Below are 21,833 nucleotides of genomic sequence, written 5' to 3' on the forward strand. Positions count from 1 at the left end.
TAACTATTTCAACTATTTAGTTTTAGCCAACTATTTCAACTGTTTAGTTTTAGCTAACTATTTCAGTGGTTTAATATTAGTTTCAGCAAACCACTTCAACTATTTAAACTGTTTAGTTTTAGCTAGCTATTTCAACTATTTAGTCTTAGCTAGCTATTTCAACTATTTAGTCTTAGCTAACTATTTCAGTGGTTTAATATTAGTTTCAGCAAACCACTTCAACTATTTAAACTGTTTAGTTTTAGCTAACTATTTCAACTATTTAGTTTTAGCTAGCTATTTCAACTATTTAGTTTTAGCTAGCTATTTCAACTGTTTTGTTTTAGCTAACTATTTCAACTATTTACTTTAAGCTAGCTATTTCAACTATTTAGTTTTAGCTAACTATTTCAACTGTTTAGTTTTAGCTAACTATTTCAACTATTTACTTTAAGCTAACTATTTCAACTGTTTAGTTGTAGCTAACTATTTAAACTATTTAGTTTTAGCTAACTATTTCAACTATTTACTTTTAGTTAACTATTTCAACTGTTTAGTTGTAGCTAACTATTTAAACTATTTAGTTTTAGCTAACTATTTCAACTATTTACTTTTAGTTAACTATTTCAACTGTTTAGTTGTAGCTAACTATTTCAACTATTTACTTTTAGCTAACTAGTTCAGCTATTTACTTTAAGCTAACTATTTCAACTGTTAATTTTTAGCTAACTATTTAAACTGTTTAGTTTTAGCTAACTATTTCAACTGTTTAATTTTAGCTAGCTATTTCAACTATTTAGTTTTAGCTAACTATTTCAACTATTCACTTTAGCTAACTATTTCAACGCTTTAGTTTTAGATAACTATTTAGTTTAAACTAACTATTACAACTATTTCGTTTTAGCTAGCTATTTCAACTGTTTAGTTGGCATACAAGTACAATTACAGCACAGGTATGTTGGTTACAACTACGTAGTAATGTTTTATTATTAGGCTTTGAAAAAAGTCCTTAAAGCTCAGGGATTCTGCTTTCAACCCTTATAAACGTTTAAATGTGTTCAGTTATGGCAGGTTGCTTCTTAGCGGCTCTCCTAATAATTTACAGCAAGCATCTACCTCAGTTTAAGAAAATGCTCCATTTATGTCATCATGTCTGGTTTTCACAGTGCTCGAGTCACAACCCTGTCTGACTGGGGCCGCAAGTGTGTGTGTGTGTGTGTGTGTGTGTGTGTGTGATATTCTCCTGGCTGAAGAATTAGACTTTGGTTTATGTTATGACTGTCTGGGAGGTTAAAGATCACTTCAGAGTTTAGTTGGCCTTCTTCGAAGTGTGACTGACAGTGACCCACCCTCCACCGGGCCTTCCTTTTACTGCCCACCGAGCACCTTTCTTTTCACCTTTCTTTCCTTTTTCCGTCGTCTTAGCCAAACCTTTCCGAAGCTTGAATCTCTTCCTTTCTTCCGATTATTGAGTGTGTTGCATTTGAGAGAAAAGTAAAGTCGGGCCCCATGTTCAGTACATTTTGTTCATGAAATCACATGCTGTCACTTCTTGTGTGAACGTCAGACTGCGGGATAGTTAATCTTTCACCGTGTGAACAAATAATGATTGTGGCGGTAATTGTGTGCTGTTATATTACAGCTGCAGGTGGGTACTGGGTATATTTGTGGAGGGGTAACAGGAAACACAAGTGAGTCAGCTTCACACCAGTTTGTTGATCCGGTGATGCCAAAAGTGCGTGTGATAAACGTGTTTATTCGCCACCTTCTCTTGATTATTATCAGTTCCTGCACACTCACACACTGGCACGCTTCTCATTCCAGACTCTTCTTGTTTAGTTTGCATTTTAAGTGAACTCTGATTTAAAGGATGGGCTAAAAATATAAGATTATCATTGTGATTTTCATACATTTTAGCTTTGAGCATCTGATTTTGAATACTTAATGTGATATTTTAATGGTGGTGTGGTGGTTAGCACTGTCGCCTCACAGCGAGAAGTTCCAGGTTCCCGGCCTGGGCCTTTATGTGTGGAGTTTGCATGTTCTCCCCGTGTCTGCGTGGGTTTTCTCCGGGTTCTCCGGTTTCCTCCCACAGTCCAAAGACGTGCAGGTGTTCGGTTCATTGATGACTCTAAATCACCCGTAGGTGTGAATGGTTGTCTGTCTCTGTTCGTCTCTATGTGCCCTGTGATAGACTGGCGTCCTGTCCAGGGTGGACCCCGCCTCACGCCCGATGTCAGCTGGGATCGGCTCTAGCCCCCCGCGAACCCTAACAGGGACAGGCGGTTAAAGATTGATTGATGGATGAATGAATGAATGAACATCAGTTGTTTCTATGTCCCTCTGTCTTTGTGGCTTAATAGACAGCGTTTTTCAGATTCAGCAGCAAAGCCCTCAGCAGTAGCAAGAAGGTGCAAGAAGGGGCAGGAAGTGAATTTTTTTTTAATCCAAAGCCACTCTGCAGGCTTCACTCGGTGATGCTCACTGTCCACGGATGTAACCTTTGTAAACCTGTTATTACTAAGGCTTTGCAACAATAGTCGAGTTAATGTCTTTGGGCTTTTTGAGTACGTCAGCTTGGGGTGTTTGAAAAGAAAGACTGACTTTTTATAGACAAATCAATTAATCCAGGAAATGAACGTCCTAATTCTATTATACTGTCAGACAGCGTGGAATTACATGATTTCATAATAAAACGGCAAAACCGTTCATTCGGATTCATTAATTCTAATGAATTATTCTTGCTTAGCTGTTGTTTTTATAAAGTATTATTGGAAAAAACAAACACTTGCACTTCAAATGTCAATGATTATTCTTTTCACGCCAGGCATCACGTTCGTCTTAATCTCTGGAGGGAAATGGAGGATGTGATTCATGAGAAAGGTCTACAGCGGGTTGTTGAAAAGGGGAAATTTGTTCAGCTTTAGAAAATGATCACACTAACGATAGCGTAACCGCTGTGCTGCTGGCAGGCTGCCCTCAAGAAAATCAAACATCCTTAATTCCTCATCAGGAGGGCTGTTGCACAAGGATATTCTGTTGCTCGTGAACACACCAGGAAGTGAGCCTTTTAAAAAGCTTAAAGTAGTAGTTTGGGAGCGACGAGGGGCATGCAAACAATCATTAACATATCGCTACAAGAAGTCCCCTTATCCTACACACAACTTCGATATTGTGGTCCAATTCGAATGAATCATTAATCCGGGGATTTGCTCTGCTGTTTACCTGAGCCAGGGAGTGTGTTTTATCTCTACCTGTTAGTGTTGCGTTGCCAAGTCGAGGGATGGAGAGCTCCACAGTGGGAGGTCCAGAAATACCAGCTTAATGCTAAGAGCCCCGCGGCTGTGTGCGTGTGTTTGCGTGTGTTTGCTTGCACGTTTGTCTTCGTAAAAGTATCGAGAGACTCGGTGATCTGGCAGGAGTACGCATTCCTCATCTCAGTTTGTCTCAACTGCAGCCAATCAATAAACTCCGGCGTACAGGAGACACTAGCGAAGCCAACACCTCTTCTTTTTACACACTTGCATTTGTTGGCATTTGGCACACGCTGTATTGTGCGTTAAAGCTTCTTCGCGCATGTGTGTGTTTGTATCCAAGGCTGGCTTGTGGGAGCACTGTATTTCTGCAGCGTCTCCGCGTGTTTGGTGCGGGGAGGACAAGCTCGTGTTTCCTTTCACATCGCTGGCCCAGAGAGCAGGGAACTCGATAGGCAAGGTGTGAGGCAATCTCCCTGTGATTAGTGTACAGTTAGTGCAGTTACATTAGTGCAGAAGCTGTGGCATGGTCGCACTGGACAAAAAACATTTAGGGAAGTTGAATGCAAGCTTTGCACACAAGCCCACTAATACAGCTGATATGCATGCATTTAGGAACACACGTTCACACCAGCAGAGGTACATCCGCACACACTCGCGTTCACAAGCACACGCAGGCGGCTATTCTTGGTCAAGATGTTATCACTCAAGCTCGTAGAGATCACAACCCTGCGAGGAACATATGTTGCATTAGATACTCTGTGTTTGTGCAGCACTGTACAGAGGGATATACACAAAGGCACTTACAGTTCATTTTTCAGCCGGCCCGCTCCCTGTTTGTACAGCTCTGCCTGAACCGTCTCCAGCGAGTGTTTAACGTTGTACCCAACAACTGTTGATGTTGTTTAATGCAGACGGACACCGAGGGCAGCTATAAGCCAACAGTGCTGTATAACAGGAACAAGTTCCCACATCAAAACAGTCGTTTGTCAAAGTCAGTCGTTAATTACAACAACTCATTGTTCAACGGTCTTGACTTTTACGTGTGAAATTTGCACATTTTGATGACACCAAAATAGGATTTAATGCTATCGTTGACACATATGCTAAAAATGAAAAAGCACCGCTATAGATGAGAGTTATTACAGCGACAGGCTTCTTTCCAAGATGAGAATTGAAAGTGTTGCAAAGGGAGGACAGTGAAAAAAGGCTGTTTTTTATGATGTTAAGAATTTGACAGGACTATATATATGAAACCCTTTGTCTTTTACAGAGGTGCGAAAATGAGCGGTCAAAATAATCAAATTGGCCCACGGGGGGGCATTCATAGAGGATTTGGCTGGGTGCCGGCCTAGGGTTGACCGACGACGGTGACGAGCTGGCCGGCCCCTGACAAGAGGCTCCAAATGCTGCCTGTAGTCTCTCAGTCGTGTCCCTGACCCATGTCCAGGTTGGACAGGCTCCAGCTGGTCCTAGAGCAAGCTCTCCCTGCTTTCACATCTGTAGTCCTCATCTGTGCCAAGGCAGGCAGTGCTGACCCTGCTGGCCTTCTACTCGTGTTTGTGTGCGAGAGAGACACAGAGACACAGAGAGACAGAGAGAGAGACACAGACAGAGAGAGAGAGAGAGACACACACACACAGAGAGAGAGAGAGAAAGAAAGAGATAACATTAGAGCGAGGAACTAGCATGAAGGGAGAGATGGTTGATGGATTGTGTTCTGCTGTGAGTTAATGTATTCTATGTGTTCCTGTTTGTGTGGGCATCATGTGAAAGTACATTGTTTATAGTCCATTGTGTGTGCGTGCGTGCGTGCGTGCGTGCGTGCGTGTGTGTGTGTGTGCGGACCCTTATCTGACATGGGGGATTAGCTGACCGAAGGCGACCCTTTGCCTCCCTTACCCCCTGCCTGCCGACGTCCTTCCCCTTGATTGTGCCTTAAGCAGCTCTCCTCCTGTACACAGACTGTGCAGTAGCCTACTGTATGTTCACCTACTGCTAACCTACCCTGTTAAATACAAACATATTACTCTGAATCATTACCTTAACAGTTCATTTATAATTAAGACTGATTTCCAAGCTTCCAGGCAGCCGTTTGTTTCCATTACATTGTATTTCAGTATGACATTTAATATTATAACACAACATATTTTCTCCATTACCCTCTAAGGTTTTCTAGCCGTGCACTTTTGCTTTATTTTCTTGCCATGGAATTCATAATCCTTAAGATTTTTACGTAACCTAACCCTGGATCCCATTCAGCATTTTTCCTGCAATAGCCATTTAATGTATTTCTGTCATTAACTGCCTCCAAAAGTAAAATAGGTATTCATTGTTAATGGTGGCGCCTGCCATCCTCGTGCAGGATTAACGTTGCCTGCACATGAACAAGAGACACATAGGAAATGATGCAGCCTGTTACAGCATTAGTGTTATCTGATCTCAGTGATATTAACCTCAGTCAGCTGTTTCAAGTTACTCCTGCTGTCGTAATTTCACATTAAAAGCCTAACCGTACTATTAACGGTTAACAGTTAACGATCACATTCAACCTTTACTTTTTAACAGCGGAGATATCACCGAGATCGCCTTCTTCCTCCCGCGCAGCGCACCTGAAATCAAGTCCTCTTCATCACCGGCTGATGCGTTGATCCTAGCTCACGCCTTTTTATTGTCATTTGTTACGTTTGTTTTAAGGCCGGCCACATGCGAGTACTAGGAAGTCTTCAAGAGGTTCGGAAGACCGCAGCAAGAGACTTTTAGCTTCCCTTCATTAGCTCCCGATCCATGTCACATCAGACGTCAGCGTGCTTCTGATGACTTTGAAAAACTGTATATGGGCACACTTCCTCCTGCCTGTCTCGTCTCCTTCAAACTCATACACCAATCAGGACTCTCCGCTCTCAGAACACAGGGCTCTTGTCTGTCCCTTAGGACCTTTTACAGTTGAAGAACTTTCCTATGGACGTCCGACAGTCAGACAGTCTGACAGTCTGCAACTCATATCGCACCGTTCAACTCCTTTTTTATTCCTTTATTATCTGGATGGTCCGGCCGCCGAGAATATTCTAACCTCCTTAAAAGCCCCTGATTCTCAGAAACCTTTTTGTTGTTTGTGTCCCACAAGCATCGGTGTACAGCTCTCTCTCTCTCTCTCTCTCTCTCTCTCTCTCTCTCTCTCTCTCTCTCTCTCTCTCTCTCTCTCTCTCTCTCTCTCTCTCTCTCTCTCTCTCTCTCTCTCTCTCTCTCTCTCCCTCTCTCTCCCTCTCTCTCCCTCCTCTCTCTTTTAACTCAAGGCTTCCCTGTGCTGGACCACTGGCCGCCCTGGGCCCTCCTCTCTGTCTCTTTCCTCTCTGGCAATGCCTCATTCCACATGTTAGATCTGGATCTCCATCCTCCAGGGGATTCAGCTTGCTTCCTCTCGTCTCTCTGCCCCCCCTCGCTCTGCGTGCGTGCGTGTGTGCGTGTGTTCTTTCCAGGTGAGGCTCTAGCTGTTTTGCGACACCTGGAAACAGCTTGGCCTCCTCAGATCGTACATGTTTACACTCTGCATATAATTCTGTCACATGGATTCTCTTTATTATTGTTTTATTACGTTAGTCTATTCTGGTGCACACAACATCCATTACACGTCCGACCTCTGGTGCTGTTTCACTCGTCCCTTTAAAGGTGGTTGGGTAGTTTTTCCTTGTCTGGGTGAAACCCGAGCTGCCGTGACTTGACCTGACTTGACTACACCATGCATGAATATAGAAAGCCATAGATTATTATATAATGGGAAAATGCTAATATGCACCAGTGCTACCAGGGGAGATTTGTCCTCATTAGTGCATGCAATTACACCTACGTTTATCCATCATCACAGCCTGATGTGACTCGATTTGATTCTTCAGAAATGCAATAAATATATTTCTGTCCTTGCGTCTAACAGCTGTGAACGGATTTTATTATTAGAAATGAGCGCCAGTGTATTTCCAGCGAGTAAATAATTGATTATTGAACCGTCTCTGTTGGAGCACAGGCCTCTCATTATGCATACTGTTGAACACATAGAGTACATGCGCCTGCTTCACATAGGACACACACACACACACACACACACACACACACACACACACACACACACACACACACACACACACACACACACACACACACACACACACACACACACATTTCCATAAAAGCAGCCCACACACAGAATATAAAATCGTTGTCAGTCGAGGCAGAGCACGGTCTGTTTTCTCGTTCCAGTTCTGGCAGTTCCAAACCGTAGATCACGGTGGCTACGTGGGTATTTGTGTATTGTGTTTCAGTGTGTAGGTTTGGATCCTGTGGCACTGCGTCTCATAGGAATGCACAGCTCGCTGCAGCTCATGAATTTGAGTCAGAGAGCTTCTTTACTGTAGATTAGAGGAAGGAAGGAAATTAGAGAGGAGGAGAGGGAGAGGGAGAGCGCGAGCAGAAAATGGGTCAGACATCTGAGAGCCAGGCAGTCCTCATTCTGCGATGGGTGTCAGGACATTATCCAATTGTACCTATTTTTCTTCTTCTTCTTTTTCATGCTTTCTCTTTCTCTCATGCTTTTTGTTTCGTTCCCCTCTCCCCACTTTCCCTGGCCAAGAAAAAGTGCAAGGAGAGGAGAGAGTTATTATGCTTGGCATGTCTGCAGAGGACAGGCTTTAATTTGGATACGGCCCAGCCGATCAATCTCCACATTGGCTCAGTTACAGCGGTGTGTGTGTGTGTGTGTGTGTGTGTGTGTGTGTGTGTGTGTGTGTGTGTGTGTGTGTGTGTGTGTGTGTGTGTGTGTGTGTGTGTGTGTGTGTGTGTGTGTGTGTGTGTGTGTGTGTGTGTGTGTGTGTGTGTGTGTGTGTGTGTGTGTGTGTGTGTGTGTGTGTGTGTGTGTGTGTGTGTGTGTGTGTGTGTGTGTGTGTGAGTGAGAGTGTGTCTGAGTCCACATGTAACAGCTAAGCTTTTAAACTATGCAAACCTGCAGGTTGCTCGAAAAGTAAAGCGTACCGGATTAATCCTGTGTGGAAATGACTTATTCTATACACAGAGCTGTGGGGGAACAATGAATTGGATTAAACCTGGAATGAGCATTAATGCAATACATCTGTAACAACGTCAAAATAAAGGAAATAAAGTTTACTCCGTACAAGGCAGCGCACATAGGAGAACCAGCCGAGCGCCGGAAATGGAAACGCAGAGTGCTGTAGGTCGCCCATCGGACGTGAGTGATGTTAATGTGGCATGGTAGATGACGCTAAGCTGATTTGGAAGAGGAGCTCTCTCACACAGATGAACACATATACTCTCATTTACACTTAAGTAACTCGGGGTGATTTGCATAAAATGCAAATAAGTGGATCTGGTTCAGCGGGTGTCCTGGAACATTTCCTGTTCGAGGCCCTTCTGTGACATCGAGAGCACTTAGCCCACTTCTGTTAGGAAGTCCTGGTTGTGGGCTTGACAGCAGCTCTCGGAAACAGACCGCAACCAGCGTCCTCCCCAGAATTCATGCAGCAGTGAACCCCCCCGCAGCAGGAACATTATTTATTGAGGGTAAAAGCGAAAAAAAAATACCGCAAATTCATACTTTTACCGTAACGAGACTGTGACTGGTCATTTTCTCAATCGATTGTTTCGTCTTTAGAATATCTAACAGTGGAAAATGCTTGTTATAACCCCCCACAGCCCGAGTTGACATGCTCAAACGTCTTATTTAGTCCAAAACCCCAAAATATCCTACATTGCGGAGGCTGAAACCAGCATTTTTATGGGCTTTTATGCTTTAAAAATGACATATAATGACTAATAGCTACAGATTAATTATATGTGGGTGGACTAATAGATTCATTTACTAACTGTTGCAGCTCTAAAGCAGCAAAACTGAACTAAAGGTGGGGCAGCTCACAACACCGTGGCCAGCGTCAGTGTAGGGTTTCATTTTAAAATGCAAAGGCTTGATGTCGCTTTTTAATATGAAGCTTTTGACAAACAGCTCCGTCCCAAACGTCAGATTTGTCTCAAAAGATTAACAATGGCTGCGGTCTAGCGTTGAGAATTGCTGTCATCTTAAGAGAAGGATTTTTTTAATGTGTTTTTTTATTGTGGAGATGAAGCATCACACTCTGCCTACAAAATGATGGTCTTCAGGGACTGGATGGCATACCCATTTTGTTAGACACACTCTGTCAAACTCCGAGACGATTCTTCATTAAGAAAGAGCTGAAAACAAAGAAGGTGAAGTTATTCTTGGCATGGTTAAATGAGCAGACCGGTACAGAAAATGGGCTGTATCTCCCTATTAAAAAGGATGATTGCGGAATAGATGAGGCTTAAACAAATACCGTTTTGGCCTGAATATGAGACTACCTTTCTGATTTAGAGTCATTGAGCACGAGAGACACATTGATAGGACACGGTGAAGAATGCATCATCAGCTTTTATTCAAACGCAATGTTACAAAAACAAACGTTGAGAAGTTCAGCATCCGTGAGGAGCTCGGAGTAGAGCCGCTGCTCCTTTGCGTTGAAAGGAGCCAGTGAGGTGGTTCAGGATCATCTGGTAAGGATGAACCCTGGGCGCCTCCCTAGGGAGGTGTTCCAGGCACGTCCAGCTGGGAGGAGGCCTCGGGGAAGACCCAGGACCAGGTGGAGAGATTAGATCTCCACACTGGCCTGGGAACGCCTCGGTATCCCCCAGTTAGAGCTGGTTAATGTGGCCCGGGAAAGGGAAGTTTGGGGTCGGGGTGAGGCAGGGTACACCATGGACAGGACGCCAGTCTATCACAGGACACATAGAGACAAACAACCATTCACACTCACATTCACACCTACGGGCGATTTTAGAGTCATCAATCACCCTAACGTGTGCACGTCTTTGGACTGTGGGAGGAAACCGGAGAACCCGGAGAAAAACCCACGCAGACACAGGGAGAACATGCAAACTCCACACAGAAGGGCCCGAGCCGGGATTCGGACCAGGAACCACCTTGCTGTGAGGCTGTGAGGGGTGCTAACCACTGAAAGAATTCAAAGCAAACCTTTATTTGAACTCAGAGTTCACTGAGGTTGCCTTCACTTACAGATTACACAATCAAACTAAATACATTTCATATACATTTTATATGAGTGTTTTGTTGAATCCTTTGTCTGTAGCTTATAAAAGTAGATGTCATGGCAAGCCATCATTTCCTTTGGAGAATTTTGGGGTCTCCCTGGGACTTACAGCAAAGAGTTCAGGACCCCCTGGCTAACACCGTATTCCTACGACATGCCTGGGATGAAATGGTTGTTGTTTTCATGTTTTTCTCCTCTTATCCAGGTCATGGTTGTAAACCGGCTTCAAGGATCAAAAGATATTCTTTATTCCTTATGGCTATGGGATGTTGTGCACTAAAGTCACCAGACTAGAGGTCATTCGCAGGCCTGTCATGGTGGAGACAAAGTGATCCAGTCTTTCTCTTTTTGGATGCCAGAGTTCAAAGTCTATCTTCAGTAAGCATCTGTGCCTTTTTCTTGTATTCTTGTATTTTCTGTCACTGCGTCACCTCAGTGACTGACTGGCAGCGGTCACGTGTCGTCATTACTCAATGGCAGGAGTATTAAGGACAATGGCTCATATTTTATTTATGGTATTATTGTGCACACCTATCAGTGTCGCCACAACAAACTATGAAAGCCAAGGTAGGATGCAGATCAGGACAGATCTATTTTAATATTATTGCAGATACAAAACCTGAATTATAACATGCTTTTGTGATGCTTACTTTGGGTTACTGTGTTAAATGAAACAGAAAGGGGGTTCTTAGAGTTGTTTTATCTTAGATTTCTAAATACAAGAAGCACTTTGTCTGAATTAAAGCTAAAAGTTGCAACACGGTCGTTCAAATCCAGATCTATCGGACCAAAGAATAAGTAAAGAAGATCACAAATCAACAGCTCAGACACACATCCGTCTGTAGCCACAAAAGTATGGAGGTTGTGATCATAACTGCACATTTCCTACAGTACTGACCTGCATGTGTCTCTCTCTCTGTGGTTAGAATAAAGCAGAGTATATAGTGCAGAGCTTGAGTGCTGTCAGGTTGAACCCTGACTCCAAGCAGCTGGCCCTCTTATCTGTCCCCTCCTGTGTCCATGCATATTTATCCCTCCCCGAGTGGCTGAGAGCTGGCTTAGCATATGGATTAGCCGCAGAATCAGATGCACGGCCACACTGAATCGCCATAGCCGGTAATGAAAACAAACTGTTGCTTAAAGGGACTCTCGAGTGCTTCACCTTAGATCTGAGATATGGAAGAGGTCAAGTCTCAGTCCCTCAGTAATAATGCTGCAAAATATATAACCATATATAACCAAACCTCCCAAGTGCAGACCCTCAAACGCATGGAGGGATTACTGAACAGGCTGACCAGAAACAAACGGTCAGGGGCCCATAAAATGTTCCTGAAAAAAACAAAACACAAAAAGACTTCAAAGACGCAAAACTTTACCATAGGGATTCAAAACGGCCACGAAGAGATGCTAAATGACTGAAAATAGACACAAAACGACGACATTGAGACCAAACATGACACAAAACGACGACATTGAGACCAAACATGATGACAAATACATGCTGTGTGGATCATGAATGGAGTGTGGAGATGAACTGGCGCCTCTCCAGCCACCTTCATCTCCTGGGCGCTGCTGAGGTGCTGTTTAAGCAAGGCACTGAACCCCCAACTGTTCGGGGCGCTGAGACATTAGCAGCCCCCTCTCTCTAGCATCTCTCCTTAATTGCATGTATAGGTCCTGTCTGTGCATGTGTGTATTTCGGGGCCTGTGTGTGTAACATGAAAAATAATACTGAGTAAAAAATTCCCTAGCGGGATAAGATAGAAGAGGAATTCTTCTTCTTCTTCTTCTTCTTCTTCTCCTTTCTTCTTCTTCTTCTTCTTCTTCTTCTTCTTCTTCTTCTTCTTCTTCTTCTTCTTCTTCTCTTCTTCTTCTTCTTCTTCTTCTTCTTCTTCTTCTTCTTCTTCTTCTTCTCTTCTCCTTCTCCTTCTCCTTCTTCTTCTCCTTCTTCTTCTTCTTCTTCTCTTCTTCTTCTTCTTCTTCTTCTTCTTCTTCTTCTTCTTCTTCTTCTCCTTCTTCTTCTCCTTCTTCTTCTTCTTCTTCTTCTTCTCCTTCTCCTTCTTCTTCTTCTTCTACATGGAGACGTTAAATGATTAAAAATAAATGCAATACCACAGCAAAAAAAATCACAGAAAATAGAAACAGAAAACAACTATAGACGTAAAATGACCACATGGAGAACTAAAAGTAAGTGCTCAGTGACCACAAAGAGATCCAAAATAACTACAAACTGACTAAAAGTCCACTCTTTGGGTGTCTTGTTTCTACGTAGACAGAGTGGGGGGGGGGGGGGGGGGGGGGGGGGCTCTGACATGGCTGTGCCCAGGGGCCCGTTGTCTCAGAATACATCCATGCCCACCGCAGTGCGTGTGTGTGTGTATGTGCGCGCGTGCGTGTCTGTCTGTCTGTCTGTCTGTCTGTCTGTCTGTCTGTGTCACCTGCCAAGTCAGGTGCAAATGAAGTGGTGCTCCTTGGCTGTGTGTCATCAGATAATGATACAACCTGGCACCGACCATAATTACGTAATGATATTGTGTGTGTGTGTGTGTGTGTGTGTGTCAGTGGCTGTAGGAGCTGTAAATAGACCGTCAGTAAATAGTTCTGGTGAATCACAGGTAGTTAATGAAATGCCTTCGCCTTTACTTGTCCCGGGCCTTTAATATTGGAAATGACACTTTAATAACTCCCTCACATACCGTACGTACTTAGATAAGTAGTCTGAGATCAGATCCGGAACCCGCAGATGCCTCTGTGAGGGTGTGATATGCTGTGATTTACTTTTATAATAACTGGAATAAAAGCAATCTGTTTTTTGTACTTTTCTGAATTAAAATGACAGAAAATCATTTCTACTACACGAGCGGCTCCCTTGCAAAACATTTCCCAAAGACGCTGCAGACAGAATGTTTTTTTACCTGTGTCCCTGTGTGAGTTAGTGAGTGAGTCCTCCCATTCCTTTTGAATGAAGGCAGTGGGGTCGAGACTGCAGCGATGAAAAATTCCAACGGCCCGCGGCGAAACGTTCACACGCGCTCAACTTCTGGAGAAACCCGTAATTTAAGGGTGAGGAACAGAACAGGACGTCACGCACACGGGACATTTGAGTGACGTTCCCAACGCTTCAGCGATCCACAGGAGCTGCCCCAGGCTGTGTGAATGCAGCGTTAGCATTAGCTGCAAAAGGTAGCATTACCGGCCGTGTGTGGACTTCTCCTCTAGGTTACTTCACATCACCTCCTTCAGTGGGAGAATGTGTTTTTTTGAATGGGGAACATAGTGAGGCAGCAGGAGAGTAGCTGGTCACACGACAAACACTCAGGGAATTGTTTGGAAAAATGTTTTTTGACAGCTGTATCAATTTATCTTCTAATTTCATGCAACACGTGTCAGATTGGTCAGCGGCGTGCATCTTTACTCCCCTTAATTTGACGATTAGTGAACTCATCCAGAAGATGAAGAGGGCGAAAGGGATTTTAGCCGCAGCTGTAATCTGTGTAAAGTGTGTCTTTCAGAGTGTTTGTTGATACGCACAGTGTGTTTTTGTGTATACAGTGCGTCCGCGTGTTTATCTGACTGCAAATGATCACGCGTGTGAAAACAGATGTGGAGCATTATTCAATTCTCCCGTCACTTTAATTCGATCGAGTGCAAAGAGGCAGATTTGGTCCCGTTTCAACAGAAGATGATTGAAAGTGATGCACGGTGGAATATCATTCAGTCCGATATCCACGCATCAAGGCTGTCGTGTTCATTTCAGAGTTGAGGTTTTGTGCACAGGTATGTCGAGCACGCATGCTCTTTCTCAGCAACGGTGTACTTGACACTCGCAACCCTCCGAACATTCACAAATGCATTTTCTCATCCTCACCTTGATGTGTGCTGAAGCGTGATTGCTAATTATTCACATTTGCTGCCAGCTGTCGAAGCGCTCCGTGCCAACCAAAGCTGTCTGGTTCACATCACCTGGAGCTCTTCTTTTATTGAAGTAGTACCGCAGGTGTAAATAATAGGGCTTGTTGCTCCAAGAGTGAAGCAGCCAAAGGCATAATACCTGGACCATATAGAGCAGTAATCCCTGTGCATCGCTGCATTCCTGAGCAGGTACTGTGTACTGTACTCCTGGCCTTTTGAACATCTCGTAAGGTTCATACTACAAACCCCTTTGATTCCTCTGGCCAGCCTAATCTTAGGTTAGACACCTCATTTGGCTAAAGGATTAGACTGCTAAGCCTTTTAGTGGTAATCTGGTCACATGAAAATCTAACATCGCTTTGCATAGACAAGAAAACCCTGCACCTCCTTCGGGGATTTTCCTCTCTTGAACTTGTGAGACTCCTCCCACGTCGTCCCTGACTTGGCAGCACGCGCATGCATCAGTGGCCATGTGGATTTCCTTGTGCAGAGCTGGGGCTATCTGTAGGATTTGGCTAACTCCTAGTCTCACAGGATCTCTCTGTAAGCCTTTTCACTCTCCGGAGTTTCTGGCCTGCGCGGGGGATGTTTCTCGTTAGTTGGCAGCGATGTGAAGGAATCACAGACTGTGTGTTCTGATTACAGAGTTCCCTGAGAGCGACGTTGGGACGGAAGCTGGGATGAAACGTAAAGAACCGACACGGAAGTGAAAGGGACAACTGACCACCAAGGTGAGAAATGTTTTCCTAGCTTTGTGCACGTCTCTGCATGTGGACGTTTTTGCTCCTAAGTCATTTAGAACTATTTCTGTTTCATCACATATCCTTAATTAACTGTGAACCTGCATCAGTATACACCGTGAGTGTATAGTTACGTTAAGTCAAAAAGGCCAAAGGGGAGGTGGGGTTGGTTTTATTTTTCCATGCTGGAACATAGTGTCTCATTTCCACAGGTGCACGTATCAGATCCTGTATGTATAGTACACAAGAGCTGTAAAGCACACATGTTCAGTTCACTCATAGTTATCACCTTCCTGTGCTTTTTGCACGCCTCATCACTTCTCAGGAAACTGGAAAATTACCAAAGATACACTCTGGATGGGTGCAGTATCCAAACGCCAAAAGTCTGCAGATCTCTTCCCCAGCACGAGGGCGTCATCTATAGAAAGCCATCCGTCATTTACAAATCAAATTGCACGTCTGAAAGCTTTGCATACTCACACTCAGTGATTCACACATCCCACTTTGAATATTCTCCACAATAACAATCTGGACGTTATGTCCTCTGAACTCTCAGCCACCTCTGTGCAGCAGGGACACACCACATCCCTGCACTTCACAGGGAGTGATGAGAAATCCCCCGGGGCTGACGGGGCAGTAAACGGACACGCCGGAATAAGCCTGGTGCTGCAACTTTTTTGGGCCCAGTCTTCCTTTTAGTCTGCTGGCGGCGGGCCAGCGTAGCATCCCTGCAGTTCACGCACCCCGAGCTGCAGCAGTCAGCGCTCTTCCTGGAGAGCGTTAACTCGCACAGTGTGGAACTTGCACTTTTCACTTTTTGGCATCGCCACAATCCAGAGGCTAACATGCTGCGCTCCAGTGACAGGTCACCCCCTTCAGTGCTTCACAGCACTGCTCATGTTGACTCATGATCCTTTTCATTTTGCATTTTTGTGATTTATGTGCACTCCAGGCCGAGCGCCGCATGTGCGTTGACATATGTTCAGCAGGACAAAGCGGTTATTCTTAGGGTTGGGGTTTGATGGCAGTTTATCGGACCTGAATGCAGTTTTATATCCAGTATAGAATTAGTTTAAAGACTTCTTTTGTTGGCTGAGAAGGAAGAAACCTTTAAGCATAACTAAGGATGTCACAATATGAGATTCTGATGTCACAACTATTGTCGGAGGAAATGTCACTGTCATGAGTATTAATCGGGAGATTTGATATTCGACGACACAGACGAAAAAGACACAAGCCTTCTTTTGGTCCCGTCCTGCAAATGAAATATGCAAAGCTACCCAGCCCACTTTAAGCTGTTCTGGTCCAGTTATGTAACAATAACAGTCACTAGTTCAGTTTTTTCTTAACCTTGACTTGGGCATAACGAGGTGGGTGATTATCTCACTATACGGCACGTTTTGCAACTTTGCAATATGCATCTTCTTCAACCCCCTGAGGCATTTTGTAGATATCCCAAACGCTCCCACGCTGGCAATTTGTGGCCTTTTTGTTGTTGTTGCAGAGATAAAGCCGGAATGTCAGTTCCCTCACTTTTTCCAGCTTTTCTTCTCAACACTCTGGGTTAGTGGCAGGACTCTCACAAACTCAAAACACAGATTTCAACCATGCACACAAACAGTGTGACTCAAGAGATAACGACAACACGGCAGGAATCTGGACACATAAGAGACCTTAGCTGGTTATGACACTTATGTTATGGCAAAATGGGTTAATATTCACAACCAGAGAGTGAGATGAACAGTGTGTGGAATGCGATTGAATATGTAACTGATGCACTGATAGAAAAGCTGTGGATACAGTCTAGTAACAGTAGAGCTCACTCCTGATTGAAGATACTGGAGCGGGGCTTTGTTCTCTTTGGCAGAGCACAGACAGCAGTTTACTCTGAGCCAAGTTTCATTTCGGCCTTTGGCTGGTTCTCCGGGGCTTGGAGATGTTTTGCCCCAGCTGTTTGTTGTTCTTAAACTTTCCTTTCCATTTCAAACTTGTGTCCTTACAGAAAGTTGGATCGGCTCTCTCAGGTCTGTGTCACATTAGACACATTTGTGAGGTGTGAGCATTGGTTTCTCTGCGCAGAGAGGTTTCAATGCATCTTTGCAGAAGAATATCTTCAGCCTCACGCCATTCATCCACTGATAGGATCTGCTGGCATTTGTAAATGTGTGCGTTGTGTTGCTGATAAAACAACGAGAACCAAAACAGAACCTTACTCCAGATGTCATGGACTCACTTTTCTGTTGCAGCGTACAGAAAAACATGACATCCGTAATCTTTTAAAGAGGCAGGAACATGAATCAAAAGTAAGTGGCTTCTGTTAGAGGGACGATACATGAGCGTGAACGCTGCACCGGCATGCACTCGCACACGCACACACGCACACACACACACACACACACACACACACACACACACACACACACACACACACACACACACACACACACACACACACACACACACACACGCACACACATGCACACCCGCCCTCGTGTTTCTCAGGTGGCACAGAACCAGCTGAGCCACTCCCCTGCCCATCTGTCATGCCCATCAGGGGAATCACTTTCCCGTTCTGGCAACACAGATGAGCACACACACACACATGCACACACACACGCACACATTCACAGACACACACATAATCAAATGGACAAATATGCACACAGACAAATACAAACAAGTCTAAATACATTTTGTATTCATACACAGACAATCTGGGAGCTCTGCTAATATTTATATCCACCAGGGGAGTGCTGGGGGAACCGTAAAGCAGGACGGGCAGACTGTGAGTAGGCTCGGAGCCAGCGGCTGAATGACTTTTTATCCTCCGACAGTTTGTCTCACCACCTGGTTGGGTAATCCCGGCGCACGCTTCTGGACAGCTCCCGTACTAAACCTAAATTTCAATTTGAGTGAATTGAATTTTACAGATCGGCCGTTCAGGCTCTGCCCGGCACTGAGCAGAAGACGTCAGCTTTATGACCGTTAATGCCGCGCAGAAGAGACGCAATGACATTTCAAATAAAACCATTACAGTCAGACGGATGTGCGCGCAAGCTGTCACTTTATTAATGCTGCCTCTTTTTCCTTTGTTAGTGACATTTGAATAAGCATTTTGTTCCTTTGTAATCAATAAACTAATTTAATAACCTGCCTTGAGGCTCTTGGTTGTCTAGACAGCACATCATTTTTATTCTGCAGAGTAAATATGAGGAAAACCATCACCAAGCATGCTGCTGTTCAAACAAAGACTGGATAATCACTCTGATTAATACCAGGGTGAGTTAGTGTGTCTTTCCGTGGCTCAATACGCGGTTGTGTAAATACTGTGATAGGTGGTTCTACCTGTGTTGTAGCCAGGAGGCTTTGCAGAGTTGCAGTGCAGCGTGACAGTGTTATGTATTTGGCTTTTTGTCGTGAAGTGCAAGTGCTCTCTGCTTTCCCCCCGTGTGCTCGTATTGTTATGCAGGATAAACAAGGTGCAGCTGTCACGCTAGGTTGCAGCGGCGTAGAGATAGAGTGGGTGGTATTTTATGAAAATGTGTGGTTTCTTGGACAGCTCTCTCATTCACTGAAAGGAAGTGGGTTTTGCTTCCTCAGCTAAGCTCAAACGTTCCTCTTTTTGCAGCCTCCTGTTGATACTCTGAGTCTGTAACGTCACTCACTTTTACAAATGTATCTGTATCAAAGAGAAAAGCTCTCTGTTCGGGGTCAGAAGGAAGCCTCAAGGACAAACGTGTGAACCACAGTTGAAAGAGAGAAAAGTGTTTGTGGTGATGTCCTGGTAGTGATCGCTCACCCCTCAGAGCTGTTGCTTGTATTTTGACTAGATTTACCTGGTGTTGCAAAGATTAAGCAGGGCTCTGTTAGGGAAACTCCAAAGTCATTGGCATGTTACGTATTTGACCACATGACACACACACACCTAGGCCTGTCACAATAAACTGTCCCAGAAATTATTGCCAGAAGCGATAATATTGCTGTTTTGAGACCATTTTAAACTGATAATGCTAATGTCATTATAATGCAAGCACTACCCTTCAAAGCTCAATAAACGTATTCTAATGTTTCTGAAGAAGATTTAACACTTGAACTGGAAGACATTTAAAATATACAAAATAAATAAACAAAACAACCAAAAACAATGAATCAAATGGACTCTCAGGGCGCACTCACACTGTCCTTCCGCACCGGGCCAAAACCGTTTTTTCAGCTAAAGACTAGTGCGTTTGACCAGTGAGAGTGCAACCACTCCGCGCATAACTGCGGACAGCGGGCCGTCCACGGCCCGTCTGAGAGAGGTGGGCTTTTGTAGAGCACGTTTGCACATGTACGAGCACGAGGCCTACGGCGGTTCTGAGGTCATTTCCTGTGCGCCTGTTGGGACATAGAAAAAAGAAGGAGGGACCATGCACGGACATTTAAAACAATGGCGGCGAAAGGTTCACGTTGGTGTGATGCGGAAGTGGAGTGTTTACTGCAGATTTGGTCGATGAAAAGATTCAAAAACAGTCGACAAGACGCACAAAAACCCTTGTCCCCCAGTCTCTCTGATAGAGAGACACCTTGAAAACACAGGAAAAATGAAAATGATCAGGGCTGGAAAAGTTATCGAGCTCATTAAAAGTGAATTGATTTATTGCTTATTGCGACAGGCCTACAGACACCGATATATCTGTTCTATATTACACTCTAACAGCAGCCGTGTCCATGTATCAGTCCGGACAAGAAAACTCCACAGTCCGTTAAAAAGATTGAAGAGTTCAACCTTCAAACAAGACATTTCAAATTCCTTCCTGAGTCTCAGTGCAACCCAAAACAACCCATTTCAACCCTGACGTTCGTGCTAAATGTGCAGCCGCTCAAATGATAGGCTTACACAGCTGTAATGTCCATCTACAGGTCTGACTCTCTTCTCTCACGCTGTGAGATTCATGCGGGTTTGACAGGAGTAAAGACGTCACAGGCATGATTGACATATCGATTACAGTGCGTGGTGCAATGACAGCTCAAATGTTTTCAAGAAAAATTTCCCTTGTGGAGAAAAAAAAAAGAAAAAAGGCAATTTGCCGCCCGGCCCGTGTGACTCCTGCTTGGTGACCCCTGAGATCACAGCTTAGCTAAAATGCAACATGAATGTAACGTCTTGTCTATGTTCCACATCAGCCCCTCTGAATGGCTGGCCGCGGCAGCAGCTCCTGTCACACGTCCAAGTGCATATCGTGGTGTGAAACAGATATGATCGTATCTAAACGCTCTCCGGTTTCAGAGCAGCGATGAATGACTTCTTTTAGCAAACCAGACTGGACACATTGTTCTAAGTTTACACGTTTCGACTGGGGCTCCCGTTTCCTGACGCTGCAGTGACGGCCCGCCTGACAATCGGGAACGTTTCTGTAGTTCCGTAGACAAAATACTCTGTTTCATAGCCGTACAGCTTCAACCAAGATAGCAGGATGTTTACATAAATCTTTATCGTGGGTCATCGTTTTAGATTAAGACCACTGCTCGTGTCGTTAGCCGTTACCTGCCGGCCGCAGTGCTTTTAGCCTTTGGTGGTAGTTGCATGTTTCTGAGGTCTAAGGGGTTTATGTAACGTGACAATTTCTGACTGCAGGGCATGATGGGACACCTGAAATAGAGGGTGCTGAAACATAGCTAAAGGGCATATAAATTAAGCAGCTGTGTGCCGGACCTCTGTGGTAAACGCATCACCGTGAGCTGTCATGGACGGCACCTGCATTGAGCTATCAAGGTAGTCCATTTCCATTCGTCCCATCTATGACTTATGTTTATGGCCATCTATGATAATATAAATGTAAGCATAAGTGCTATTATCATAATCCATTTACACATTTACAGCTATTATCTCGTGTCTGTTGTGTCCTGACAGCAATAAAAGTCTCTATATAAAGCTGTTATATGAAGTGCAGGTGGATAGTGTTGGTATGATGCGTAGATAAATGGATAATTTGAGCATTAATCAACGACAATTTTGATTATGAATCATTCATATAAAGCTATGAAACATAATGATGATTCTAGCTTCTCAAATGTAATTGAGTGATTCATCGATAATCACAATAATTAGTTAGTCGTGACCAAATAAATACGGCCATTGTTGAATTAAAGCTGTATGATTTTTGTAAGTACAACACGATACTCAGTCTCTGAGCATCGGCTCGGGCTCTCAAACTAAAAAACAAACAAAATATGTCTCCCAAAAATGACCCATATGATTGTTTTAAAGGTCCCATGTTGGTAAATGTCTATTCTTGTTATAAAGCAGGTGCTGTACAATTACTGTGAAAGCATTAAAACCCCTGATCCACAGAGAAACGCACACAGGCTGTGTTCAGAAATGAGCCGCCAGGACTTCCAGTAGAGCTCTGATGTCACCACTATACTATATAAAGGTAGAAAGTGATGCTACAGTGATGTTACAGTCATTCCCCGGCTGCAATGACGTTGCAGAGATGCAGAAGGACCCAGAAACACTGACCAATCAGAGGAGACTGGGCTTTTTCAGGAGGGGGTCTTAAAGAGACAGGCGCTAAAACGGAGCGTTTCAGACAGAGGGTGAATACAGGTGTATTCAGACAGACAGGTGAGGAAGATAATGTGTTTTTAAACATTAACGCATGAACACGTGTTCTAGTAGAAACCCAAAATACGAGTTAGAAACTGACAATGAGCATCATGTGGGGCCTTTATTATGTGAAGCCCCTATCAGTTGGCAGTTTGAAGACAGTGACAAACAATGTTGTCCCGCTGATAGGGGCGACGAAAGAGCATTTCCTGATGTGCGGTTAAGGATTGTG

At 44.1% G+C, this 21,833-nt stretch overlaps 1 protein-coding gene across 1 annotated transcript in view; it reads left to right on the forward strand.

The window, feature by feature from the left end:
* LOC310960911 (thyroid hormone receptor alpha-B) overlaps positions 1 to 21,833 on the forward strand; it is a 163,670-nt gene that overhangs the window by 9,721 nt on the left and 132,116 nt on the right. Inside the window, exon 2 of the mRNA XM_083932763.1 lies at positions 14,918 to 15,003. The gene's annotated coding sequence lies outside the window, so the exon portion shown is untranslated. The remainder of the gene's footprint in view (positions 1 to 14,917; positions 15,004 to 21,833) is intronic.

The sequence above is a fragment of the Echiichthys vipera genome (genome assembly GCF_963691815.1).
Source record: "Echiichthys vipera genome assembly, chromosome: 18".
Classification (NCBI taxonomy): domain Eukaryota; kingdom Metazoa; phylum Chordata; class Actinopteri; order Perciformes; family Trachinidae; genus Echiichthys; species Echiichthys vipera.